Raw genomic sequence first — 14,586 nt, forward strand, 5'->3', positions numbered from 1 at the left:
ATGGCCATGTTGATCACCAGTAAGATTAAGCTGTTGGGTCTCGGCAGTTATTATGACCTCATTTCCCGAGGAGGGAAGGTAATTGTTTCTGCACAGATTTTCTTCTTCTTGAAAGGGCCTTGGGTGAATTTGTGCCGCAGCAGATAATGACATTTGGTCAAAGTCAGACAAATATGCAACGCAGATAAACAATCAGATGCAATTATGATTATTGTTCCTCCAACTCTGAATTTATAAGCACTTCAGAGGGGGCTGGAGGATTGTGGGATGCACTCTCTGCATGAATATCAATGACTCTGCTCTAATAGCACAGGCAGGAAACTGAGCATCTTCAACACACATTCAGTTCAGTTAAACACGAGTCATGATCTCATGTAACATCAAAAACAGACGGACGTGTTGGTAAACGGGTAAGTGCAGTATGTGTATTTTTATCAGTGTGTTTAACTTATATGTGTACTTGTGTATCATGTGTTTAGAATTGGATTGTTGTTGTGGAATCCAAGACTAATTTTCCTATATCCCATTTCCGATAACATGTCATTGTGTAATCATTCACCCAAAAATACATTGTTGATTGTTTTGGAGCTGAAGCCCAAACAGACATGATGTTCTCTTTCTAACAAATGCAAAATGTGATGATGTTTGTCCTGAACTCCGTATAGATTATTTCACTGTTTTGGACATCATTTGATGATTCCAGTGTAACCAATACTTAACCTGCAAAGCCAATGTATTGGCTTGCAGACTTCTTGCAAAGAACCACCCTGAAATGTGCTTGGTCTTAGAATCGACCGGCTGATCAGCATCATTTGAGGGAAACGAGGTAGTAGCTACAGGTGTGCCTCTTCTCAGGAACAGATTCCACAACCATTGCATTGAGGACTACAGTCTCTGCGTACGAGTGCCTGCTCTACCCAGTGAGCTAAACCGGCACCCAGCAATTAGTTTCTTAAAGAAAGGAGAACAAAAGCAGAGTAAAACTCAGTTTTTGTTTGTTGTCCTCAGCTCTGTGTTCACACTGATGTAACCATCCGCCTGTAAATAGTTGAATCATGCCAAAACCTGCCTCATACATGTTTCCTTTTTCTACTTTTTACCCCGATTTGAGCCCCATCCTACCCAGTCTTTGGCCCAGTCTCAAATTGGGGTAAGAGAGACATAGACTGTAAATAGAATTGGACAAAGCCTGTGTAACGTCAGCCATTTGATTACATTAGGCGGACACAAACAGCTTTGAAGCCAATTCATGGTGACCTCCATATTGAAATTGCTGTCTTAACCAAACTTTGGATCAACCAAATAGCAGACAAGAGCCCGCCCACCGAGCTGGACTTCCTGCTACCACTAAGGCTAGCCTTCTGACAGTACCGTCTGCCTGTCACGCTATCTGTCAATCAAATGAGATGCACCAATCAGTGCGCAGTGAGGTTTTTCATCAATCTAACTGAAACGGTTGTGTTACAAAACAAATTCACCCTCTGTATAGTGTGTGCTCATAAAGACATTAGCTATGAGACATGTTTCCTTTTCTTGAACCAAGCTGTAAACTGGTGTATTTCTAGTGTTAAAATAGCTTTTTATGTTGTGTATGTGACTTACAGTGTTCCTGCAGCCAGCCTTAGTGGACACTCGGCGTATTACACTTTATTACACTTCTGCATTAGCTCAATTTTTCAAGACCGGAGCTTGACACTTGAAGACAGACTGTCCTGCCCATTTAGGAGCAATGTTTGCTGACTCAGGACCCCACTGGCAACCATTTTTCTATCACAAACTTGACAGAAGTCCTTGACGGAAGATGAGCGAAGCTCTGTGCCATCACCACAGTACAGCTGGAGGAGAACAATCAGACATTACTGACCAAAGAACATACTTTTATCGCCTGGACAGAAAAACACACAAACTGAAACAGATCAAAGGATGTCACTTTATTACCCAGAAGGCCAAACCCTAAGGTAGAAACAGAATTGGAGGTGAAATGTGAATGGTTAAAGGGATACTTCAACATTTTGGCAAATTCACCCACTGCCATAATTCCTATAGTCTTAGTAATAGGTTTGTTTCCTTTAGTTGTCGGTGCAAGCTGTTTCTAGAGCATGGGGGTCTGATATACCAACTGCGCAGCTAACGCTAAGGAGACAGACGGTATTTTTGGCTTTCCCTCATCAAACTCATCAAATACACAATCCAACAACTCCAAAATGCTCTCATGGACAAGTTGTGACCTGCACATTTGAACGTCTTGTTCATGAGAGTGTTTTGGAGTTGTTGGATTGTGTATTTGATGAGTTTGATGAGGGAAAGCCAAAAATACCGTCTGTCTCCTTAGCGTTAGCTGGGGAGCTGGTATATCAGTCCCCCCAAATCTAGATACAGCTTGCACCGACAACTAAAGGAAACAAACCTATTACTAAGACTATAGGGATTATGGCAATGGGCAAATTTGCCAAAATGTTGAAGTATCCCTTTAAGGGAAGGAATTTGTTTTGGTCTTAAAATCTGCTCTGAAAGATGCATGGTAAGCCATTAACATGCATCCTCTTTATGAAGCAGTTTACTCCAGTTTTCTCTCTCAGATGACCAAAAATGATCACCATTTGTGTGATCTGCATCATGATTGAAAACATAATGTAATGTCTAAAACCCCACCCACTCTAATACCTCTCCCTCTTCTCAAACATGACATACATGTATGACCTATTAAAATTTGGTGCCTTTGCAATGCTGTCAACATGTGATGACATCTGAGGCAATCCCATTTACAAGAGTCTATTTAGTGATGCACAGTAGGAGCAGCATCTCACATCAATGATAATGGAAACATTAACATTCTGGACTCCATGGCCGCTCAGCTCTGAATTGACAGGGTGGGACAGGAGGTGCATTTAAAGAAGTCCAGATGGGGTTATGCTGTTTTTGTCAACAACAGATGATGCAACTGCCGAGAATGTTGAGGTCCACGTAGCTAAGGAAACACATGAGGGCATCTTCAGTCATCTCTGCCATCCAGTACAAGAAAGAAAACTCCTGAAAAGTTCTTGAGTTAACGGAGTTGTTGCTGTCTTACTTTTGTATCATCTGCTTACCATCCACAGGGAAAAAGGAAGGATTAACAGAAGAGACAAGTAAGGCAAGCGGCCATGTTGACCAAATGGAAAGCACTTTAAAGAAAGCTTTGCCCATGCATTTGCGTGAAAGACAGGGTGGGACTGTGAAAGCAGCTGACGCCAACTGAACCAGACAAACTATTAAGCAGCATGGACACCATCTCTCACCCTCTTTAAGACTTACTCTAAAAGGATGAGAGCATGTAAGATGTTTACAAGTTTCTTCACCATCTAAAAACATGCTTTATGTGCTCTTTATGTGGCTAGTATTCATGATATCCTTGTGAAAAATAAGTAAATACAGAAAAATAAGTAAATACAGAATCCAGCTATGTCACAAGAAAATCCAAGAAGAAATCAAACAGAATCTGAAAATATGTTCTCTAAATACCCAAAAGTGTTACTGGCTACAATGCACTTTTTTCTAATTATAATAAAACATGTTTTGCGCATTTGAGCATATTAAAAACCTCAGGATAAAGAAATGTGTTTATGTCTTTATTTCAGTGGGTGCCTATAGGTCTGCTAGGTGGCCTTATTATTATCATTAGCAGTATTGTAGCACACTCACACATGCACAGATACACACTGCCTCTATAACAGGTGCTGTCAGGTCTTCCAGATGGCTCATCTGACCTTCCACTAACAGGCAATTTATCAGGAACTCTTCTTGTTTTTCTCATTACTTTGAATTTATGGGCCAAAAAATAAGCAAAAGAGGAAAAGACAGACATGAGAAAACAAGATGGTAATTAATCACAGAGAACACAACCCCCTTAAAGTCTGCAATATGACACACTGTTGATGACAAGATGATGCTGCATAACTAAGTGCTGTGTGCACTGTTGACAGACACCATCATCTCTGCTGTTTTTGTGAACTTTTAATCCCAGGCTTGCATGGAATTGCGTGAAATTTGACGTTTTTGTGGGCTTGGGGCAGTAAAAGATGTTTGAATATTGGTATGCTGTCATACCAATATTCAAATATTTTTAAATTGAACAATTTCAGACTAGGTGTGTGGTAACTGTGTAACAGCTGCATCAGGGTCAAATTTTTATTTCAGCATGCATGTTAACAAGTCAAGGCTTACAGACTGCCTGCATGAATGCTGACTGTTGCATGTGTCACATGCTGAGAATCTAAAGCAGTGTTTCTGAACTGGTCTAACTTCAACCACCCTCTTCCTCATGAATAATTACAGCACACATTTTTTAAATATTTTCAATCACCCAAATGTATTCAATAAAAATCGATGCATTTGAGCCTTAGATGTAACAAAACTTGCAACAGAACAAAAGGTTAGAATGAAACAACTATGTTTAAAAAATGCATTATTACAGAACCCCTGGGAAGAAATGCATGCATATTTTTATTCATTATTATGTAATAACATGAACATATTTGGTTGTTCTCTAAGAAAACTAAAATTCTTGTATGGAAATCCAGCTTTGGTATTCCAAATTGATTAGATAACTGCACTGAACTTGCATAAAAAGTCAAAGTCACTTCTTGCCTTTACATCAAGGCAAACAGAACAAAATAAAATATGTTAATGCACTGTACTTTACAGAACTTTTAGGCATGTTTGGGCCAAAACTTGAGGCTGAAATGAGGCATGTGATGTTGAGTAACCCTGACTGAGAGCACCATCAGGCGGGGAGAAGGATTAATGCAATCCCGGTTGTGCTCTGGATATCCTTGCATACTACCAGGGGCAATGGAAAATAATCTGTTGATAAAATGAAGTGCACAGCTTTAGAGTGGAGTAAGGGTTGGATGTGGTGGGTAACCACAGCCTAGGGTGCCACCCGGGTGGGTAGTAGGGTTGCCATGAGCTCCTGGTTATGCTGTGGATGTGCTAAAGGGCCCAAAAAACACTGGATGTGTCACCAGGGGTGAAAAGGCCTGCACAAAAGAGATGCTGCCGAGCTTGGCCTTGCCTGCCGAGTGATGCAAGTGTTGAGATTCACTCAGGCTGCCCTCTACTCCTCTTCGGCCTGGCATGACACATTGGGCCTACATGCCTAAACTTTTGCACACGACTACAAGTGTGCTCACATTAGTGAACCAGAATGCTCACCTTTTAACCAAGAGCTGTGCACATCTCTCAGCCAAAATAGACAGGAAAATGAGCGCTGTACCCTCACTGCAAGAACGTTCCTGGTTCGCTTCCCAGTCAAGGCATTTCTGGGCATATTGTCCCCGAGCATTAGTAGGTTCTCTCCAGGCTTCCACCCACCTACAAAGAAATGTTTGTTAGGCTAAATGGTGACTCTAAATTGCCCGTAGGTGTGACTGTGAGCATGCGTGGTTGTTGTCTCTCTATGTCAGCCCTGATTTTGACCGGTGAACAGTCCAGGGTCTACCTCTTGCTCAATGACAGCTGGGATACTCTCCAGCCCCCTGCGACCCAAAACGGGATAAGCGGTATAGAAAATAGATGGATGGAAATTGACCTTGTCTTAGGGGATATATATGTATAAAACCTCAACTCATATAACTTGCTTTTATTCAGATTTTTTCCCAGTTCAATCACTTAACTTGAAGGGAGATTTATTCTGCTAAGCTTAAGAAACAGGGCTGTGACGGCAGGGAAATAAACATGCAGCATATGCACCTGGTATAACATGGGCATGTGCCACAGCCATCATACAGCTAACATGAAGCCAGTCTAAAACAGCTACCACCCCTTTCTCCTGCATTAACTTTGGGACAACTTCTGACAATACTGACCAACTGTACAAATTCAGTGGATCATGATATATCCACCCTGACTGTTCAACTCTTTTCAATAAAAACCTTAGTCCTTAAAGCTCATTACAAAACATATAAATCAACTTACTTTTAGAAGCGGTGCTTGAGCGCTACTAGTGTTTTTCACTATGAAGTAAGGACATATTCTCAAGGTAATGGTTTAACCAAGGTAGCACCAACAGAGGCAGGTATCTGGCATCAAAAACTTGTTAAAACAAAGTTGTTTTCCACAGACCGACATGTTATCAAGAAAGTGTTTTCCAACCACACAAATCTTTGTAAGAAGGCCTTTTATACAACATGTAACAAGGCTAAAAGCCAGGAATAAAAGCTACTTTTTTTTTACTCATTTCACTCAAAGAAAAGTACTCACCATGAGGTTTTTACCAAGGTAGAGCCTTGGCTAACACCTCATTATCAGCCCTAACACACGGTCTGCTCTGTGAGGCTGCCAAGTGTTGCTGAAATTTGTCTGCCGCTGACATAACTGGCAGTCTGAATGTGTGGAAAGCTTCAGCTGATACTTCCTGGGTTCTAGGTGCTAGTCCAACATTTCACCCTGTCTTTGTTCGCTGTGAACAAACTTTGGAGGACTAAGGTGAACCAAGCCAACAGAGCAAAGTGCTGAAAGTGTGACACAGTTTTTTTATTCATTTATTTTTTTTTCTGTTTGGCTTTAAACACATAGACTTCAGAGAAAGAAACTCTGAAGGCTCCTGAGCTTCTCTCCAAGGACAATCACAGCACAGCAATGCCACTCGACGAGTCAACGCTCACTGAAAAAGACTTGTAACCTTATTGTGTTAAGAAAAGCGCATTTTTACCTTTAGAGACCAAGAACAACATTTCTCTTGAAGATATCGCCATAGATTACAAACTAAAAATCCAATTTCATATATTTTCATCAGTGAGTGTTGATTTTTCCTTTCTTGGAGAAATGTGGGTTAGAAAAATGACAAACTTTCAAAAAAGAGAATGGGAAGCAACATAGATGGGGGTTAAGCTTGTCACTTAACTCACTGATAAATCAGTATTCATGGCTACTACTACACCATGAAGACAAAAGAACTCTCAAAGAAAAGGTTACTGAAAAGTCGGGGAAGGCAACAAAAAAAAAAAAAAAAAAAAAAAAAATTCAAGGTACTAAACCTCCCACAGAGTTCTGTTAATCCATCATCAAGAAATGGAGGGAATATGGCTACATGAGTAAATCTGCTTAGATCAGTCTGTCTTTACAAACTGAGTGACTGTGCAAGAAGGAGAACAGTAAGAGAGACCACCAAGACACCTGTCTCTGAAGAAGTAACAAACTTCAGTAGCTGAGATGGAAGAGACTCCAAGACAGGTTCTTCACCAATCAAAGCGTTATGGGAGAGTGGCAAAGATAAAGCAACTGTTGGAGAAAACTCTGATTAAATCTGGACAAGAGGTTGTCAAAATCCATGTGGGAGACTCCATGGTCAAGTGGAAGGAAGTTCTTTGGTTTGAACAAAGTGATGCTTTTTGGCCATCAGGCAAGACAGTTTGTTTGGTGGGCATCAAACACTTCCCATCACCAGAAAACATACTATCCCCACCGTGAAGCACGGTGATGGCAGCTTCACGCTGTGGGGATGCTTCTCGGCAGCCGGCCCTGGAAGGCTTGTAAAGGTAGAGGATAAAATGAATGCGGCCAAATTTAGGAAAATCCTGCAGGGAATCTCATTCAGTCTGCAAGAGAACTACAGCTTGGGAGGTTCATTTTCCAGCAAGACAATGAGCTGAAGGATACCGCAAAAACTGCACAGTAATGGTTTAGAGTGGCCAATTCAAAGACCTCAATCAAATAGAGAATTTGTGGATGGGTTTGAAAGGGGATGTTCACACTTGATCAAAGAAAGAATGGAATAAAAGAAAATTGCAATGTCCAAAGAATATACACTATATTGCCAAAAGTATTCATTCACCTGCCTTGACTCACAAATGAAATTAAGTGACATCCCATTCTTAACCCATAGGGTTTAATATGACATCGGTCCACCCTTTGCAGTTATAACAGTTTCGTCTCTTCTGGGAAGGCTTTCCACAAGGTGTAGGAGTGTGTTTATGGGAATTTTTGACCATTCTTCCAGAAGCGCATTTGTGAGGTCACACACTGATGTTGGACGAGAAGGCCTGGCTTTCAGTCTCCGCTCTAATTCATCCCAAAGGTGTTCTATTGGGTTGAGGTCAGGACTGTGTGCAGGCCAGTCAAGTTCATCCACACCAAAAACTCCTATCCATGTCTTTATGGACCTTGTTTTGTGCACTGGTGCACAGTCATGTTGGAACAGGAAGTGGACATCCCCAAACTGTTCCCACAAAGTTGGGAGCATGGAATTGTCCAAAATCTCTTGGTATGCTGAAGAGTTCAGAGTTCCTTTCACTGGAACTAAGGGGCCAAGCCCAGCTCCTGAAAAACAACCCCACACCATAATCCCCCCTCCACCAAACTTTACACTTGGCACAATGCAGTCCGACAAGTACCATTCTCCTGGCAACTGCCAAATCCAGACTCGTCCATCAGATTGCCAGTTGGAGAAGTGCGTTTGGTCACTCCAGAGAACGCGTCTCCACTGCTCTAGAGTCCAGTGGCGGTGTGTTTTACACCACTGCATCCGACGCTTTGCATTGCACTTTGTGATGTATTGCTTGGATGCAGCTGCTCAGCCATGGAAACCCATTCCATGAAGCTCTCCACACACTTTTCTTGAGCTAATCTAAAGGCCACATGAAGTTTGGAGGTCTGTAGCGATTGACTCTGCAGAAAGTTGCCGACTTCTGCGCACTATGCGCCTCAGCATCCGCTGACCCCACTCCGTTATTTTACGTAGCCTACCACTTCGTGGCTGAGTTGCTGTCATTCCCAATCGTTTCCACTTTGTTATACCACTGACAGTTGACTGTGGAATATTTAGGAGTGAGGAAATTTCATGACTGGAGTTGTTGCACAGGTGGCATCCTATCACAGTACCATGCTGGAATTCACTGAGCTCCTGAGAGCGACCCATTCTTTCACAAATGTTTGTAGAAACAGTCTGCATGACTAGGTGCTAGATTTTATACACCTGTGGCCATGAAAGTGATTGGAACACCTGATTTCAATCATTTAGATGGGTGACTGAATACTTTTGGTGATATAGCGTACAAACAGTACATCTTTTTTTATAGAAAGCACATACTTTCATGAAGCCATTTTATTTCCTTTGCTCTAAACGAAGAGCTTCTTTCATTAGAAACACTCAGGGTCAGAGCGCTCTGAGATGGGGAGTGTGAACACAAAGATGCTAATCAAGTTAGGATGCACTCAGCACTCGTTTACTGACAGCGTGAAACAAAAGCAAGGCGCAATAAGATCTGTGCAAGAGTCTGTTGAAGGTGAGCAGTGGGAACAGCATAATGAGCACAAGATCCACATGTGATTGACTAAGAAACTGCTAATTTGAATTTAGCCCTCTTGATGAGTAAGTCAGCCCTCAGATGGTGGCAAGTGAGAGGAAAAACAAACAAAGTGGGAGGAAAAGTAGGGGTCACTTCCTTTCAAATCAGCTGCCACTTCAAAGGAGAGCCACGCCGCCGAGAGCCAGTAAGTCACAACAAAAAGTTTGTTTCAGCAAGTTCTTTTCTGCGACTTTTCTGTGCAGAGCGTAATTAATTAAAGCACATCAAGCGAATGCAGATATGACAGGCAGTCTATCACGTCCTGTTTTCATTTGCAGCCTCGCGCGGTGGTGACGAACGCCAGATGAAAGGTGGGACCACGCTGAGCAGGTTGCAGAAGCAGGAGCCAGGTTTAATATTTCACTTTCACCACAAGAGACCTGCAGAGAACAAACAAACCCGGCCGAACTGACTGTAAAAAATGTTATTTCAATTTCCAGGAGGATCTTGTAATTTAGTAGAATCTGTCACAGGCAAATTTCAATCTACAAAAATAGGAATCCATTTGTTACTTTTATGACAGGTGCAGTCATATTTTACATTTTGTCTTAATGACTTGGCAGGTTTGTAGGATTCCAATGTTCAATCTAAAATGTCAAAGTTTTTACAGCAGGATGTGGAGAGTTTAACACATTTCCTTCATGTTCATCACACCAGTCAAACATTTATGTATGTACCTTTGTTTATGAGCTTTGTTTAATGCAGCAAGAAGAACTCAAACTACAAACTGAGGCCACAGTTCACACAGACAAACCAAAGTTGTACAATAAAGATTGGAAAATGTTGCCTGGTCTGATGGATCTTGATCTTTGATTCAACATTTAAATGACAGGTCAAAAAATGTTATTTAGACAACATGAATGGATGGTCTGCCTTTTATCAATGGATCAGGCTGGTGATGGTGTAAAGCTGTGGGGGGTATTTTCTGAAATGCCCACATCCATCTCCATATGACCAGTTCATGAGTTCACTGTGCTCAAATGGCCTCTACAGTCACCAGATGCCAATCTAAAACAAGATTTTTGGGATTAGATGGAATGGGAATATTACATTGTGGATGTACCGCTGCAAAATCTGTGTCTACTATGTGACACCATCATGTAAATATGGACCTAAATGTCCAAGAAAGGTTTGGAGTTTTTTTAAGTCAACTGTTTTTAGCAGCTGCTGTTAAACAGGGTGTGATGGCTGTCCCATGCTCCTTGTGGGTGAGTTCCCTGTTAATGTGCATCCACAAAAAGTCCTTGTTTTTGCCACTGATTGGCTCAGATCATTATCCCCATAGATACAAATGTTTGTTAAAAAATGTGATGCTTAAGAGTACTCTTGTGTTTTTTTTTTTTTTTTTTTTTTTGCTGTTATTTGGACACGTGGTGTCTTAGTTTTTATTTTTAATAAATTTGCAAAAATTTCAAAAAAACTTTTTCACATTGTCATTATCGGGTGTTTTGTGTAGAATTTTGAGAAAAAAAAAGAATTTATTCCATTTTGGAATGAGGCTGTAACATAACAAAATGTGGAAAAAGTGAAGCGCTGTGAATTCTTTCCAGATGCACTGTACAAAAGTGGCCTGAAACTGATTTGAAAAGGTCAGCTTCAATGTGACTTGTGCTGTTCACACTGTTAGAAAAGAATCAGATACGAGTCACATGTGAGTAAAAAAAAAATCAGATTCAGGTCTCTTTTAACCGCAGTGTGAAAATAGCCAAAGTCCGATTTCTGGCTCAAATCTCTGTTCTGATGCTTTAAATGATCCATAGACCACTGTGGCTGATAGGTTTCGCAAATTTACCTCACAGTGAACAATAAAAAAGCATTTAACTGACTGTTAACTTTCAATAAAGGCAGTGACATCAGCTAACAACAGACTGTACTGAGATGAACTGCTCTGTGATTTTATGTTGTCGTGTTAGAGGGGCGGGGTCATTCCCCAGTGTGGGATCGTGACATCATAAGCCCACATACTGGCCTCGCCCAAATTAAACCAAGCCAGGAAAGAGGTGAAAAACTTTCTAACAGTCTAAGGCCGGCCACACACTACAGGATTTTAAGCCAGATTTTAGCCAAGATTTGACTCCCCCAACGATCAGGGGGGCGTATACTGACTGGAGCCTCGTCGCAAACGATTAATTGTCTGAGAAGTCTGAATGTGTGTGGTGTCAACATGATTGATTTACTGCTCCAAATCGGGTCGTGGTCTCCCAAACTCTGAATTGATATTTATGATTCTAGGTTGTAGTGCCGCTGACGGAGTACCAACGACAACCAATGAGATCGAGAACACCCGGTAGCATCACCAGATCATTCATACGTACTTTCACCGCTTACAACCATAAACACACCTGTACCTTAATTCTAGCCAGGATTTCGTCCTGAGTCTTTCCCCAGTTTTATGATTGTTGCTGCACCTGTAACACACGTCAGGACAGCCTGTTGTGGAGAGACAGCAAGACGGTATCGACAAACATCCGTGTTTTTTTTTTTTCTGAAGTCATATGATCACATGGGGTCATAGGCAGGTCAGCAAGTGTGTGGTCTCCAGTGATCTGACAGTCTAGTGTGTGAGTTCAGAGGATTGAAGATGAAAAATCTTCGGAAATTGTCCTGAAGTCTGTGTTCTCACGGTTTTAAAATTGTTTCAGATGAAAAAATCGTCGGGTGTGTGGCCGGCCTAAATCCAAAACTCAGTCACATGCAGATCTCTCCACTTAGGGCAACCATATTCCAACATATCTAGTGTGTTCAGACACAAATTGAGGATTTCACTTTACAGCGTCTTTAATTTAAATGTATTTTACAAGTCCTTTTAAACGAAGTAAAATATTTTAAAAAATGTTTTCAAACATCCTTATTTTATTTTAGATAGTGAAATCATTTTTCTTTGCATATAGAAATGAAGATGTTTCACAAAAACATCAGGTCAGGTCATTGCTGGGCAATAAATTTTCTCCTGCAGACTGAATAAGATTGTCCTCCATGATATTCCAATATTTTGCCACATTTGTTTACCCTCTCCCTTTTCAAGCCTACCAGGGCCAGCTGGCGAGAAGCATACCCGACAGCATGATGCTGCCACCACTGCTCTTCACTGTGAGAAATGTGCATTTGGTGTCTGTGCTTTTTGGTGAACTCTGGTCCAGATCAAATCTGAGTTTTCTTCAACAGTGACCTTCTCTTTGCCACTCTCTTCTTTGACTTGTAAAGAATCTGGGCAACGTTGTTGTATGCAGTCTCTCCCATCTCAGCTGCTGAAGCTTGTAACTCCTTCAGAGCAGTCATAGATGTCCTGGTGACCTCTCTCGCTAGCCTCCTTCTTGCACGGTCACTCATTTGTGAGGATGGCCTGATCTAAGCAGATTTACACATGTGCCGTATTCCTTCCATTTCTTGATGATGGATTTAATGAACTTCAGGAGATTTTCAATGCCTTGGATTTTTTTTACCCATCTCCTGACTTATACTTTTAAATAATCTTTTCTCTGAGAAACTTGGTGTTCTTTTGTCCTCATGGTGTACTGGTAGCCACTCAGGTGATCCCCATTTCACTAATGGTAAGACTACTAGCACCAATTGACTGGACCTCTGTTGAATGAGTTCAGTCACTTTGAAGGAGGTGAAAAATGCCAAAATATATTGACTATAATTGCTTTATAAAATAAGAAAAAGGGTTAAACATCCAAGGGGGTGAAAGCTTTTTTATAAGCACTACTTAATTCTTTATCTTAGTATACTTTTTTTATGATAATAATATAGATGTCATTGCTAATTCAGGTCTTCATTTGATTCAGAATGATGATCATTGTCTAAATTTTGTAGTAAAATAGACAATACAGTAGGTTATATTTTAAGGCGTGGCAACCTCAAAGTGATCTGACACCCACTCTAAGACATAACAAAGGACACCAACTCATTTATGTAAATGTGATTTCCCAGACACTATTAACACCAGATTTTTGGTGCTTTTTAGGTCATCCTTGTTTGTTTATATTGTGGTACATATGCTTTTAGTGTTCACCATTGTATCTGGCACACAATGGTGAACACAGTGTAACAGAGACATGAAAGCTGATAATTGAAATCCAGCGAAGCGCAGAAAAGCTTCCAAACAATCATTAATAATAGACAGTTGTAGTGTCTCCTGGGCTGAACACTGCGGGAGGTACTTAGTGTAGTGAAACCAACCATCTGTGGCCCAAACAAAAACCCTCTGAAGCTCTGATCTCTAACCCCTCCTCTTCACCCTCTCCCTCCCAAGACCCCAATACTTAGGGGACTTTGCAGCTATTTAATGTTTAATGCCCTCTAAAGCCAAAAGAATGCTAATTTCTGTGGCCTGCTACCAATTTTCCTCCTTTTCACTCTCACCCTAAAATTACAAATCTGTTGTCTCCACGGTCCTATTTATCCCCAATGTTCCAGCTGGGGACAATTATGCACAGGAAGCTCGCGGGGGATGTATTTTGGGAGCAGCCAGGAAGCAAGTGGCGGATCCATCCTTCAAGGAGGGCGAAGAACTGTAGACTGTGGGGGGTGCACTCTGGCCACAGGGTCCTTCTGGGGTCTCTTCACTAACACACCCCCCCCCCAAACGATCCTTGCCACCACCGCAGCCTGTGAAGACTAGCCAAAACAAGACATGGAGGTGGGCGGGGGGATTTTGGAGGAGGGATGAAAGAAGAAGAGGGGTAAATGAGAGGCCACTCTGGCCCTTCTCTCTGTTTACCCTCTGTCCTCGCCTCCTACTGCGCACAGCACCACGAGTGTTCCAGCAACCCAAGCCATCACATTTCTGGACAGCAAAAATGTCTTTCTTCTCTAGAGCTCTCATCTCTGAAAGGATGAGGCCACAATTGACCCTACAAACAGAATTTAACTTTCTCTGCGCCGCAGGAATGGGAAAATAGCCCCACATTTTATGCCTAATGAATGAAAAACTGTGGATTTTATTATCCAAAGACTTCCTTAAGGGCAACCACAGACCAGATGATTTTCAAATTTTGATAGATTATAAAACCATGGAAAACCACAAACAAAGGGACAGTTTCAACTGATTTTTTTTAGCATAATCATCTGAATTAACATACTAAGACAGGGTTTTAGCCTTTTCTAAAAGAAAATCTGTCGAGATTAGCTGCATTATCTGTAATTTATTAAGCTCCACAGTTAGTCCAATGCTTTTTTGTTTTTTGCCAACTACTTTATGAAATAAAAAGCACCCGTAAACCTAGTGTGACTAAACAAGAATAACAAAACCTACATG

This window comes from Cheilinus undulatus, linkage group 15, assembly GCF_018320785.1.
Source record: "Cheilinus undulatus linkage group 15, ASM1832078v1, whole genome shotgun sequence".
Lineage (NCBI taxonomy): Eukaryota > Metazoa > Chordata > Actinopteri > Labriformes > Labridae > Cheilinus > Cheilinus undulatus.